Source organism: Podarcis cretensis (genome assembly GCF_951804945.1).
Source record: "Podarcis cretensis genome assembly, chromosome: 10".
Lineage (NCBI taxonomy): Eukaryota > Metazoa > Chordata > Lepidosauria > Squamata > Lacertidae > Podarcis > Podarcis cretensis.
The window spans coordinates 72,168,728-72,182,129 of NC_137179.1; the positions used below are offsets into that span (position 1 = coordinate 72,168,728).

General features: G+C 38.0%; 1 protein-coding gene across 1 annotated transcript in view; it reads left to right on the top strand.

Moving 5' to 3' along the window:
• The window catches only part of RSBN1L (round spermatid basic protein 1 like), a 46,001-nt gene that overhangs the window by 2,298 nt on the left and 30,301 nt on the right, over positions 1-13,402 (top strand). The gene's annotated exons all lie outside the window — the stretch shown is intronic.

The following is a 13,402-nucleotide window of genomic DNA, read 5'->3' on the forward strand; positions in this document are numbered from 1 at the left end:
GGGGGTGTGGAAACGGCCACTGGCGTGGGTGGAAGCTGCCAGAGGCCTTAGCTTTTCAGACCTATTAGGGAAATAAGGGTGCCTTGTAGCTGGCGCAAAGAGTCAGGTGGGCATCTTAACAATGAAATGCCGTCTTAGGGTTCAGATTAAATTTTGATTATGAGTATATACATTAATGTCTCATTGAAAGGCTGCATTTATTAAGTGGGTTAATATTGATAGCTCATGCCCTGTGGTAGGAACGCCAAGCATATTACAGCAGTGTAAGTGTTTTGAATGTTCAAAATGATGTTTTTCATTTTAAAACTAGAAATGGCTGACTTGTATTTTGCAGCATATACGGTTTCAGCCATAATGCAGTCACCTAATGATTATGGAAACTGTAAAAGTGCTGTAAACTTGAGCGCAACTTCGCCTGCTTTTAAAATCCCAATGGGATGATCATATAAAAGCTGTTTGATATCCTATCTAATATCAATATGTCTTTGAGCTGGATAGGATGCAGCTAGCCCAGTTTTGTGCTTATTTATGGGGAAGTAAACTGCACTTGTTCCCAAACAATTTAACTGTCTAACTGACCTTGCCCAGTTGTAGCATTATTAGACTCCACTTGGTACTGATGCAGCTAAGAAGTCTGGCTCTTTACTTCAGTACTGTATAGGGAACTTGGCAGCTTGGCTAAATCTATATAACTGAACCAGCATAGGCTTGCATAAATTTCAGGTGCAAAGAAATGGGGTGTGGTAGGATCAGTGTTAGTTGGCGGGATTAGCTCCTTGACTTGCACTTCTGGAAATCTGCAAGCCAATAACAAGAGTGATGTCAAGGGGGACCACCATAATATAGCTTAAGAACAAACATGCATATTCTCTTCCATGCATGCAGCTGGCAAGAATACTAAATGCACCCCACAACCACACACAATTATTGCTTAATAGAATAGCAAATGGACAGACTGATACATTTGTTGCCAACAGGAGTATCCATCTTAGCTGGTGTATAGAAATGGACTCCTTTTTTTCAGAAGTGCAGGCAACAGAATTTAACATGTTGGAACAGGGATGGGGAATGTTTGGCCTGCAGGACTCTCTGTCTGGCCCTCAGAACTCTCCCCAGACCACATCCTTTACTAACCCTGTTTTTTACTCCCAAGAGTTTTTTCATGGCTGAAACATGCCATTGAGCTCTGATAATTCGCCTTGCTTGCCTGGGTGGCGAATAAAGAGGAGTGTGTGTAGAAACTAGCATACTACAGAAAGGCAAAAATTACATTTGTTGCTTTGCCCACTTTTACCTCTGCTACAGTGCATGTTGCTTGGAAGAGAAGTTTCCCCACCTCTGTCTTAGCAAGCCTTAACTGTAGTGCTGCAGGGACTATGTTCCAGAACAGTGCTAAGACGATATGGATACATTTTAGAGATGAATAGTTCGTGGTGGTTAACATTGCAAAGTTGCATTTTGCAGCTCATCCCTGTTGATTCAAGAGTACAGTATTGATCTATGAAATTTCTGGATTACACTAAAAGGAGATTTACAGTGTTGAGTAAAAAATATTTACTCAGAAATAAGTCTCACTGAGTCTAGGGTTTACTGTCAGATATACATTTGATTGCAGCCTTCGATTCGTCAGTTCATTGAAAAATAATCATTGTGGAATGCTGAGGTTCACTTGTGTCCTTAAATATTAATCCAATTTTTTTGTCAAATGAGATGTTCCTATTGATCTTTTTGTAAGGAACGGCACTACATTGGTCTTAGTTGTTGTTTAGTGGCAGGATATCTATCACAGATAAAGGCTACATAGAGTGGGGGAGAAATACTTGAGGACCTGACTAAATGTGATGAGGCTGCCACGTGTCTGCCCTCTTCACGTATAAGGTGTGGGTGTGGAGTTTGTTTATATAAAATGAAGCTCAAGGGTGAGTGGAGTGAAACTATCCACTTTTCAGCTTATCTTGTTATGCTCTGATATCTGGAGCAATTTTTTAAAGCCCATCTCTGATCCTGGGTGGGAAGCCAAGTTGGGGACAAAATTCAGTAAACCAGTGAAGCACAGTAAAGTAAACCAGGAAATACTTCAGTTCTCCTCACCTGTATGCTCCTTTCATGTAAAAAACAAAAAGGCACCACCACCAGCCTTCTGCAACTTCATGTGTGAACTGGGCAAACGTGTATAAAAGCCATATGGCTGCCCTATCACATGTAACTTCAGTTGTAAAACCATGTACGTAGATTCTTGTCCTTTTCAAACAGTGCTTAACTTTACATTTGCTTTCAATGCACAGCAGTAAACCTTTCACTTCTTTTAACTTACCCAGAATGCTTCTATCTTTAAGTCTGTAGGTATAACATTTTTCTTTTAATGATTGTACAAGAGAAATTTGAGGCACAGCACAGGTTATTCAAGTTTGTAGTGTGAATATGTATTATATCCAGGTAAACATAGCAAAATTTCTGTAAACTGGAAAATAATTGATTTTCTTTACTCTATTCCACCTGTCATGCTTTTGGTGTACAACAGATGGGGAAAAAAACCCTCTAGACATTGAGTCTAGTAAAAATAATAATACATGACTGGTCTTCTAATCACACCAGTATGAAGAATGCTTTCCTAATATTTCTAATTAATGTTGTATTCCACTTAGAGCTTTTGTAACCCATAGATTGTTGTTAGCATGGTGTGTCAGATAGTGTTGAACTTGGATTGGCTAGAAGCAGGTTCAGCCATGTAGTTTTTACTAGGTGACCTTGGGCCAGTTGTTATCTCTCAGACTAACCTATCTTATAAAGTTACAAGAAAGTAAAAGTGTTTGTGTGAGTGGAAAGAAGGGAAGGGAAACTATGTACTCCACACTAAAGTGTTTCATAGACTCATACAATTGTAGAGTTGAATGGTATCCCGAGAGTCATCTAGTCTAACCTCCTTTTTAGAGGAAATGTGGAATAAAATGTAATAAATTGTAGATATATTTGGCTTTTCAGAGTAGTAACAAACTTTCTGAAAGATGCTTGTTTCTTATGGTAGTGATAGCTGACCAAACAACCTGGATAGTCTTATGCATCTCTGAATATGAAGTACAGTCCAGGCGATTAGTGTGTCAAGAGTAATTTATCCAGGCCTCCTTTTCCTTTCACAGGGATTTCATCACTTGATTTCCCAGTGTTGGAGCACTAATGCATGTTTAAATGGTATTATAAAAGTGCTTTGTACTAGGGAGTGTTTCTGGAGTATGGAAAATGACCCGGCCTCTAGTAAGAACCCATTTGTGCCTGAGAGTACCACATCAGAAACCCAAGCTCTAGAACAGTGCAGGGGTTCTGTTGCTGCAGAAGCACTTGTAGTCTAACTTTTCCTTGCTTGTACGGCAGACGAAGACTTCTGGTGTCATGGAAAGGAAAGAAGAGGGAGATTCTCTGTGGCTCCACCAATTAGTTTCTTGTTTGACTTCTTGGAAAACTCCTAACTGCTAAAGTGCCTTCTCATATAGAAATCTCCATCTGCTTGTGTCTGACCAGGTTCAACACCAATGCTTCCAAAGGAGGTGTGAAAATATTGCTTCAAAAGCTAAACTTTAAATTACTAGACATTGATGAATTGATTTTATAACACTTCAGAATCCTTTTCAATAAGAGGGTTAGCTGTTATAGAGCTTTTCCAATACAGAAGCAAAGAAACATAACTAAACTCTACACAACTGGGAAATGCAGAGTACAGCTAATCTTAATCTGAATAGCTGTAACGTTTCCCCCTCTCCTTGACACGTGAATATAAAAAAAGAGGTAGATGTTGTCAGAGAATTGTTGTTTTCATGTTGTGTCTCATAGACTGCAATTTAAGGTGTCATGGCTGTCAATCTACGCCAAGGTATATCTGAACAATTATATATTCTGTACTACTTAAACTGTAAATCCTCTGAATATATTTGTTGGATTTAATTCTTTTGGTTACTGGAGAGCTAACATGCACAAAAATGCTTTCCATGTTTGAGAGGCAGGATCCTGGTTCCTGCATTTTTACTTATTTGAAAAGGAGGGATAAGGGGTTGGGTTGCTCAGTGTCTCAGCACAGTAGTTTAATGTCCACGTCTCAACCCACACTGAACTAATGTCCTGAAGTTGGGTGAACATATGAGTGTGAGCTATGAAAACAAAAGGTTTCCAAAGCTTGAGGAGTTGCCCTGTTGTTGCCCAGGGAACAAGAAAATCATTTCTTGTACGGCCTTATTTATATATTTAATTTTAGCATGAGCCTATGTTCATTTAAAAATGTTGTGTGGTCACTGATGGGATAGTTTTGACATTTACAGAACTCGTTTAAAAGTCAAGTCCGTACCTGTCACTGAGATCATGAATTTAGAACGATCTAATTATGTTAATGCATTCATGGTGAAATGGCTAGGATAGAGCTTTCTGTTTTCAAGATTTGACTCGAAACTCATTGTCCTAGCCCTTTGTTTAAATGATTTAATCATTACTTGTTTTAGTTGTAAGTTAATATTTTATTTTTACTATTCAGCTAAATAACATGGGCAATTTCTAATAAACATTCAAACAAATAAATACAAAACAGGATCACAAAGTTATAGAAAAGAAGAGAACCAAATTTAATACAACATTTATATTATAGCAGAAAATAAAATCAATGTGACAGTACTTTTTAATAAAAAAGTGCAAAACTTTTGAAGCAGTTGCTTAGACATTTGAAATGGCTCACAGAGCCAGAATTTATTTTTGCTTTATTATCTTGTCTTTCTGCTCTTACACCAGCAGATTCCTTTTCAGTATCTGCAATGCTTAAACTATTCAAGTGAATTGGGTTTTAATGCTGATGACAAATTTCTGGACTGAGACTCAGAAACATCCTGTACCTAAATTCTTAAGAGTGTTTCCACCTTTTTTCTGATTAACTATTCTGCCCCATCCCTGTTTGGTGGACCTTCAGGTTTTAGTGAAAAAGCCAATCAGATTCTGAAAGCTGTGCTACAACAAGATACATAAATCCATACAGAAAATGTTACTGCTTATTCTTACCAGAATAGTAAATATATATTTACATGTTACTATTTTCAGATTTCACTTGGAATGTCTTGAATATTGTGTTTTGAACTGAGTTAGATCAAAATGATATTTGCCAGAAATGACAGTACTGAACTTGTGCAAAATGAAACTAATCCTCTTTGCACTTAACTGGTAGTAAATGCTTTGAACACAATGGGACTTACTTATGAGTAAGTTAAATACAGTAATGAGAAAAGTCAGTATAGATAAAGTTCTAAATTGCAATATGCAAGATAAAGAATGGATATGAATTTTCTGTTATGAAGCAACAAATTTGATCAGCACAGACTTAAATGAAAACCTAGTGTAGGTGGTATTTAACTTCACATACACCTAGTACTATTTATTCAAATATGTTGGACAGTCTTCTCATGATAATTTTTTAACACAGCTTTTTTAAAGATGCATGAAAAGAGATTTTGTCTAATAGACAGTACCCCCTTAATTTGGTTTAACTTTGGATTCTGTAAAAGTTTTACTAGGTTTTCTAAAAGAGTAAGTAGAACAGGTATATTTACAATTAATCATTCAGTTATTGGTAGCTTACACTTTTAGAAATAGTTGTTGCTAATTGTATGAAAATGCCAGAATGCATTACACAAATCTGGGTGGTTTAAGAAGATTTGGGAAATAGTTAATTTTGTTAAACATATTTTCCAAAAAGTTATTTTAGATCTTACATCAAGAGGTTCATAGAAAGATTATCTTTGTTTATTGAATAATAAATTTATTAATGATTTGCAACTGTATAGTGTTATAATTTATCCATTTTTTACAGATTATGTCTGTTAAGCTTTTAAATCCTGTATATGTGTTTTTTCTTTTCTTTTGTTTTCATATGTTAAATTTCATAAATACAGGAAAAATGGACGTAATATTTCTAGTTCTTGAAAAATAGTTTACAAACACTGAACAAATATTTCATTTTCTCTGTCACTCTGTGCTTTGTTTCCAAAAATTTTGATACTCAAAATATCAGTTCTCAGTCTTATTTGTTCTAAAAATATCTTAATGTGTGTATGAGGGAGAGGAATGGTTCTGGCTTTGCTATTTTATGACTTTATTCTTACAACACTAGTCCAACATTGATGCATATGATACATAGTCAGAACATGTTTTGTTTACCTGGCTTTTAAGAGGGCACACTTCCATTAATAACACACAATGAAACATTTCAAATTAACATAAATGATAGTTTAAATAAGGAACCTACTAATTCTTTTAGTGAAGATGTTGGAAATTTGGGGACAGTTTATAAAGTAGGTCATGCTTTCAAGGGAGGAGAGGGTGCCAAATCTGTGGCAAAGGATGGATGCAGCATCAACTAACTGATGCCCCAACCGACAACGTAATTGGAGAAGAAGACTTTTTTTTAAAGACAACTTTGCTGGTGACATGAAGTCATCTGTAAGATGCTTCTTATTTCTCAATCTCTGAAACTGACATCTAGAATTGGGAATGGTACAAAGTGCTACATAATCCGTGTTGAGTTAATGCCAGAGAGCCTTTTTAACTTCAAATCTCGGCTTGCTGTGATATGCATAAGCAATAGAACATCTCCTTTGCTCTAAATTCCATATGCAGCTCACAGATCTTCATGTTTCTAAATGCTTAATCCATTGTGGTATTTAAAAAATATTTATTAAGTCTATGCATGTATGTCTGTAGGACGCGGGTGGCGCTGTGGGTTAAACTACTGAGCCTCGGACTTGCTGATCAGAAGGTCAGCGGTTCGAATCCCCGCGACGGGGTGAGCTCCTGTTGCTCGGTCCCTGCTCCTGCCAACCTAGCAGTTCGAAAGCACGTCAAAGTGCAAGTAGATAAATAGGTACCGCTCTGGCGGGAAGGTAAACGGCATTTCTGTGCGCTGCTCTGGTTTGCCAGAAGCAGTGTAGTCATGCTGGCCACATGACCTGGAAGCTGTACGCCGGCTCCCTTGGCCAATAAAGCGAGATGAGCGCTGCAACCCCAGAGTCGGTCACGACTGGACCTAATGGTCAGGGGTCCCTTTACCATATGTATGTATGTATGTATGTATGTATGTATGTATGTATTAAGTTTATAGGGTAGACAATCAGTTGCAAACTGGGAACCAAAATTATATTCAGAACCTGCAGATGAGCACATTTTCTAGTTTTTATTTATGATAAGTGACCCCTCCCCCAATATTTTACACACACATCAACACATCCTGCTAGATTAAGCACAAGGGTTTTTTTTTTAATTGCTTCCAGAATGCCCTTCTTTTCCTTCTCACCTCTCCCCATTGTCCTGCTTTCACAAGATTTTCTCTCTTGTCAGCAGTTGGCTCTTCTTTCTCTCAGCTAATTCAGACATTCAGGAATAGCTCATGAGACTCAAAAGACAGTGCCACTTTGGGATTCAGATGCAGAATTGCATGCTGGAATATTCTGCCAAATAAAAATACTACTTCATACATAAAGATAAAATGCTGGGAATAAAAAGCAAGAGTCTATTGTTTAACCTGTACAGACCTGCTTTGCTTTGCTCTAACTTTGCTGAAGCAGACATATTGCAGCCTGTGGTGATTGGCAGTTGGAAAAGCAAAGATGAGCTCCCGTTCTGATGAATGTGGACAAAAAAGGGGCATTTACAGTTGGAATGATCAATGCTGATAACTGTAGGAAGGAAAAGCTGAAGCAAATTAGAAAGGAGGCCTGCTGCTTGTGTGAAAAGAATTGTCACTTGCCATAAGTTATTGGACAAGAGACAATCTTTGAGATTTTGGTGGACAACTAAGAAACTGGTATTTGGGTTCAAAACTTGGATTGCAACGGCTGGTTTTGCTCCTTTGTGCTGCTTATCCATGTGGCCCAAATCTAGGTTCAAATTTGGAGGAAGAAATTGGGTATATAAGTGAGTCAATAGATACCATTTTTCTATTGCTAGGTATAGTGAATTGATACAGGTAAGTTTTCTATTTTGAAACTGATGGACTTGCTAAACAATCATGTAGGGCAACTGGTTGCTATAGTTATTTAAAAAAAACCATTAGTTTTGCAATTAATAGACTTAACAAATGATCATAATCAAATAACTTGATTATTTATCCTGTATGCCTTTTGTAAAGTATAATTGTTTTTTTAAAAAAAGGATATAGGTCTTTTTTGTTTTCTGTATACCTGCCAAGATGCTACAATCTTTTTAATTGCTTCCTGATCATTTTCATATTTATTTAAAATGAATGATCAGACATTTCCAGAAGAAAGGACAAAATTGTTTTCACATTAAAACATGAACATTCTTTCCATCTTTGTAATAAGTATTAATAAATAATATGAAAACTGAACATGAGTAGAGCTCAAGTGGTTGCAGGGCACAAGTTTTTCCAGGTTACCTGGTGCATAATGTTCGTAAGATAAGAGGATACTCTTGGACCCTGGAACAAACTAATGTTTTCTCACTACTTCAATTACATTTACTTGAGAAATAATATCATCAGCATGTTTTAAACTGTAGTTGTTAAGGAGATCCGTCCCCCACCCCGGCCAACTTTAAATGTTATGTCATTTGTTTTAGTCCTTTAAAATTGTAAACCACCTTGGGTGCCTTTGGCAGAAAAGCAGCATATAAATGGAATGAATGAATTCTTTCACTTCTTCTGGAGTTTTTACAGTTAGGTGTTTCTTTTCACTATAAAGTTTGATGACTTTATGTGGTTTGGAAAGAACAGACCAGGGTAAAACATTTGAGGTTTGTAAAGCATTTCTAATGCCATTTAGTAATCTTCTAATTACCTATGACAATTTTTAAAATATCTTCTCCCTCTTACTTAGGCTGTCACTATTTTATCTGTGACCTTTCAGTTCTTCCCTTTATCTGATAATCTCTTGCCAACATTTCCTCCTGAATGACTCCTTGACTTTGCAAGTTAATTGAGATAAAGCCAGGGGCGCATGATACATAAAGAGATCTCAAAAGTGTGTTCACTGTGCTGTAAGCTTTGTCTTAATATATTTCTCTAAAATATGAACAGATCAAATTTGGAAGGTTGTCATGCTCTTCCCCACTGTTTGACTGTCAGGCTTCTGCCTTTTCCGTTGGAGGCACCAACGCCTTGCAGCAGACTGCCTGAGACAGTAGGAGGTTGTGACAATATCTGAGGTGTTTTACATTGGGACAGTATCCCCCAGGAGCAGCTAGTAGCAGTTGCGAGAGGAAGGCAAATGAGTAGGGAAGGAAAGTGTTTTGCAACTGAGTACTTGAGATGGAGGGACGCAGGTGGCGCTGTGGGTTAAAGCCTCAGCGCCTAGGGCTTGCCGATCGAAAGGTCGGCGGTTCGAATCCCTGCGGCGGGGTGCGCTCCCGCTGCTCGGTCCCAGCGCCTGCCAACCTAGCAGCTCGAAAGCACCTCCGGGTGCAAGTAGATAAATAGGGACCGCTTACCAGCGGGAAGGTAAACGGCGTTTCCGTGTGCGGCTCTGGCTCTGGCTCTGGCTCTGGCCAGAGCAGCGATGTCACGCTAGCCACGTGACCCGGAAGTGTCTCCGGACAGCGCTGGCCCCTGGCCTCTTAAGTGAGATGGGCGCACAACCCCAGAGTCTGTCAAGACTGGCCCGTACGGGCAGGGGTACCTTTACCTTTACCTTTACTTGAGATGGAAGTGGTGCAACCTTCTGTCCAGCTGCAAATTATGAATGCAACGGTCCCAAACAAACTGTCTCTTTGAAACTGCTTATATGGAAGGATGGAACATACATTCAGTATCTTGTCATAATGAACATTTTACTTTTAGCTTTATGTCTTCAATTAAGTGAATTGGAACCACATTACATTTAATATTAAAACAGTGGTCATACGCACTTCTAGAAGCCATGCATTTTGAGAAAGACTGCTGAAGCTATCAGTGATATAGCAATATTGTGTTAGTGTGTGGCTTTGTTGTAGTGAATGGGAGCAAACAGCACAATTTTAAAACTAATGCTGTTCCAGAGTTTGCAGAATTCCTGTACTCACCATATGAGAGTGCCCAGAATTAGAGAACTGGAATAGCAGAGAATGCCAAAACATATGCAGTGTGTGCATTATGCTGGCTAAAATTGCATGCAGTTATTTACCTTTACAAGACTAGTGATGTAAACTTCCATACATTTTTAGTACAGGCAGCCGCCTATTTAGGTGCATCCAATTTGTGTGTGCACATGCGCATCACACTGAACCTGGAAGTGACCCAAAAATATCACAAAAAGGGGGGGATGGGAACAGAATGGGGTGTTTCCATGCTTTTTCAATGGTGTTATACGAGATTTCACTTAAACACACAGTGCCTTGGAACACAACTCCTGCATAAATTGGGAGTTGTCTGTAGGGCATTGAAATGTAGCAGAAAACATAAAAATAAATAATAAAAAAACCACTTCCTGTTTGAACTCAAGCTAAGAATGTATACCATATATAATTTGGCTCATAGGGTTGTACTGTTTGGTGTGTGTGTATGTATATGTATATGTGCATATATGTCTGTGTGTGTGTGTGTGTGTGTGTGAGAGAGAGAGAGAGAGAGAGAGAGAGAAATATATATGAGAAATATGTATTTGAGATGGAGAGTCAGACTTCTACTCTTGAAGGTACTAAGGGTATATTTTAGTATTTTACTGTTGCAGAAAATTGGAAGGGAATGTTGAAAACCATCAACAGCACTAAACATTGGAAAGTTTTTTGAATCTTGGTTTATATATGATTTGCTGACCTCAGTAACATACTGCACAAAGAATATACAGTACCTTTCAGTGAAGAAAGCTCATAAAATATCCTTATAATTAAGATGTAGCAATATATTTGGATATTGTCAGTGCTGTGCTGTGACAGGCAGGAGTCTGGAGTGAGCCATGAACTGGAAACTATGGGACAAAGGAGAAGTCAAGACCAGTGACTAACCAAAGATGTAGGAAAATGCCAATGCTCAGGAAGACATTGTTGCTTGAGCAAACCTCACCTTGAAAACAAAAACTTTTATACTTCTTCCTACTGACAAAGATCCAGTGGTTAGCATGAGTGGGATGTTAGTATGGAAGGTTTATCACTGAGAAGGCTGCTGCCTGTAGTTGAATGAATCACCATACAGGGCAGCCACAGACAGATTGAAGCTGCATCCTATAATTATTTAGCTACTCTTGATAATACTATTAAAAAATTCAGATTTTTATCATATGTTTTCACAGGTTTGCAGCCTTACCTGGGAGTCAGCCCTGTTGGACCCAGTCTGATGCATATTTGAAGGAAATGTCTAGAAGTGGGAAATTTTAATATTGTTTATATGCTATCCCACCCTTCAGAATAATTAGCATGACTGTTTTATTTCTTAAATGTTAATTGGTGTCATAACAACCCATAATTTCTGATTCTAACCCTCATGCTGATCTTTGTGGATATGAGAAAGTAGGAAGTTTGCAGAAGCTTAAATAAGCCTTTCTACTATTTCACATGTTTGTGCAGTTCCTTGATCATGTATATTTCCAAAAATTAATCACATTTTAACTGATCTAGAACTTGAAAGACTATATCGTGAACATAAATGTCAAAGCATATCAGACAGCCAGATTGTACTCCTGGACCAAATACCTGAACGTAGTCTGTATTTTTCAACATTTGAAATTACTCTTCTGATTCCAAATCCTATGTTTAGTAAATCCCTTGTTTCGTAATCCAGTAAAACTTACATTTCAGGGCTTGGTGAAACACCTATCCCCAATACACAATGGTGTGTTTCAGAATGCCTTTTCCATTTCTTTCAACACTAAAATGGTTGGCATTGTTGCTGTAAACCATCTTCATGGTCTGTTGTTTCTACAATTTAAAAAGAAAAGCTTTCAATTTTTAATGATAAATTGATAAGCCGGAAGTCTATTGTATTTTTAGTATTGTTGCTGACAAACTCTTTTCAGACATCTTTCCTTGCACTCTTGGGAGATAATGAAAAAGGAACATGCTAATAAATATCTGTACAGCCTCCTTTCTATCATTCAAAGCTTTCTGTGTCATAGTGCATGTAATGGATTTGGCAAACAATTATTACATCATAATTGTTTTTGAAAGTGATTAGTTTCTTTCTTTCTTTGTGCTTTTTATGCTTTGCTAAAAGAGTTTTGCCTGGAGTGTGTAGAGCAAGAGTTCTTTTCATAGTGCCTTGTACAATGACCTGTGATTAGATCTCTGTCTCTACTGCAATGATGCAGTAACTTTGCCCTCTTTCTGGGATGACAGTCCTTATTGTGTGAATTTTGTTGCATTAGCTGCCTTTGATCTTGATGTGCTTCTTGCATAATCTTTTAATGCTGAAGTGGGATGCCCACTCTCAGCTGATGCAAACCAGCTGCTGCTTTTGGCATCCTACATTATTTTAAAGCAGATGGGAAAAACTTCTGTTCACTTGTAGGTTTTGAATTGCTTGGTCAATTACTGTTTATTTTATGTCACTTGTATATTATAACTCAGAAGTTTTCTAGTAACTTGCAGTATATGTACAGTATATACATTTGTTTAAATGGGCTTGTCAGGAGCTTATTTCGTTCTCCGCATAGGAACAACTGGGACATATAGAAAATGGTCTAGCAACTGAACCCAAATTTCCCAACTGGTCAGAAGCTCGGTTAGCTGGAAATTTCCAGTATTTGAGTTGCTGCATTCTCACAGATACATACTTGCTGTTAATTAAGCAGGTCTCCATGCTGACCTGGAGCTAGCTACCAGCCATAGCTAGATAACGCGGGTGCACTCAATCCATGATCTCATCCTAATTAGTGAGAGCTGAGTTGTCACCAGAAACCATGTTCTCTGTTACCCAGGGATCTGCAAGTACCAGACTTCAGTCAAGGCCTAAACAGAATAAAGGCTTTTATTGACAACACCCACTCCCATCACCTGATGTCAGACACAGGAAAGTTAAAATGGTGGCTGCAAAGGAATAAAGAGGAGTGTGTTCTAAGGCAATAGTATAATCCCAATTATTCCTTTGCCATTGCATCTTGAATGTATGAACATGGTGCCTTTTTCTGTCAACTTTTCTTTTTATCAGATAATGCCTTTGACTCTGACACTGCTTTTGACAGGAATTGGATCTAGTCAACTGATCGGGAACTTTTGATCGTACTCCAGTTAATCTGATCGCCACCAAAAGCAACCAAAAGGGTTGAGTCAGAGGCAATATCTGGTAAAAAGAAAGGTCACTCCACATGTTGGCTGCTTCAGTTGAAGTTTTTTTAAAAACAAGATTTATTTTCTTGATTCCACATGACAACTCCAGGGTAACTGAATAGACTGTATATGGTCAGTTTGGCAGGACTGAACATTGAGCCAGCAGTGGGTTGGCAGGGGAACTCAGGAC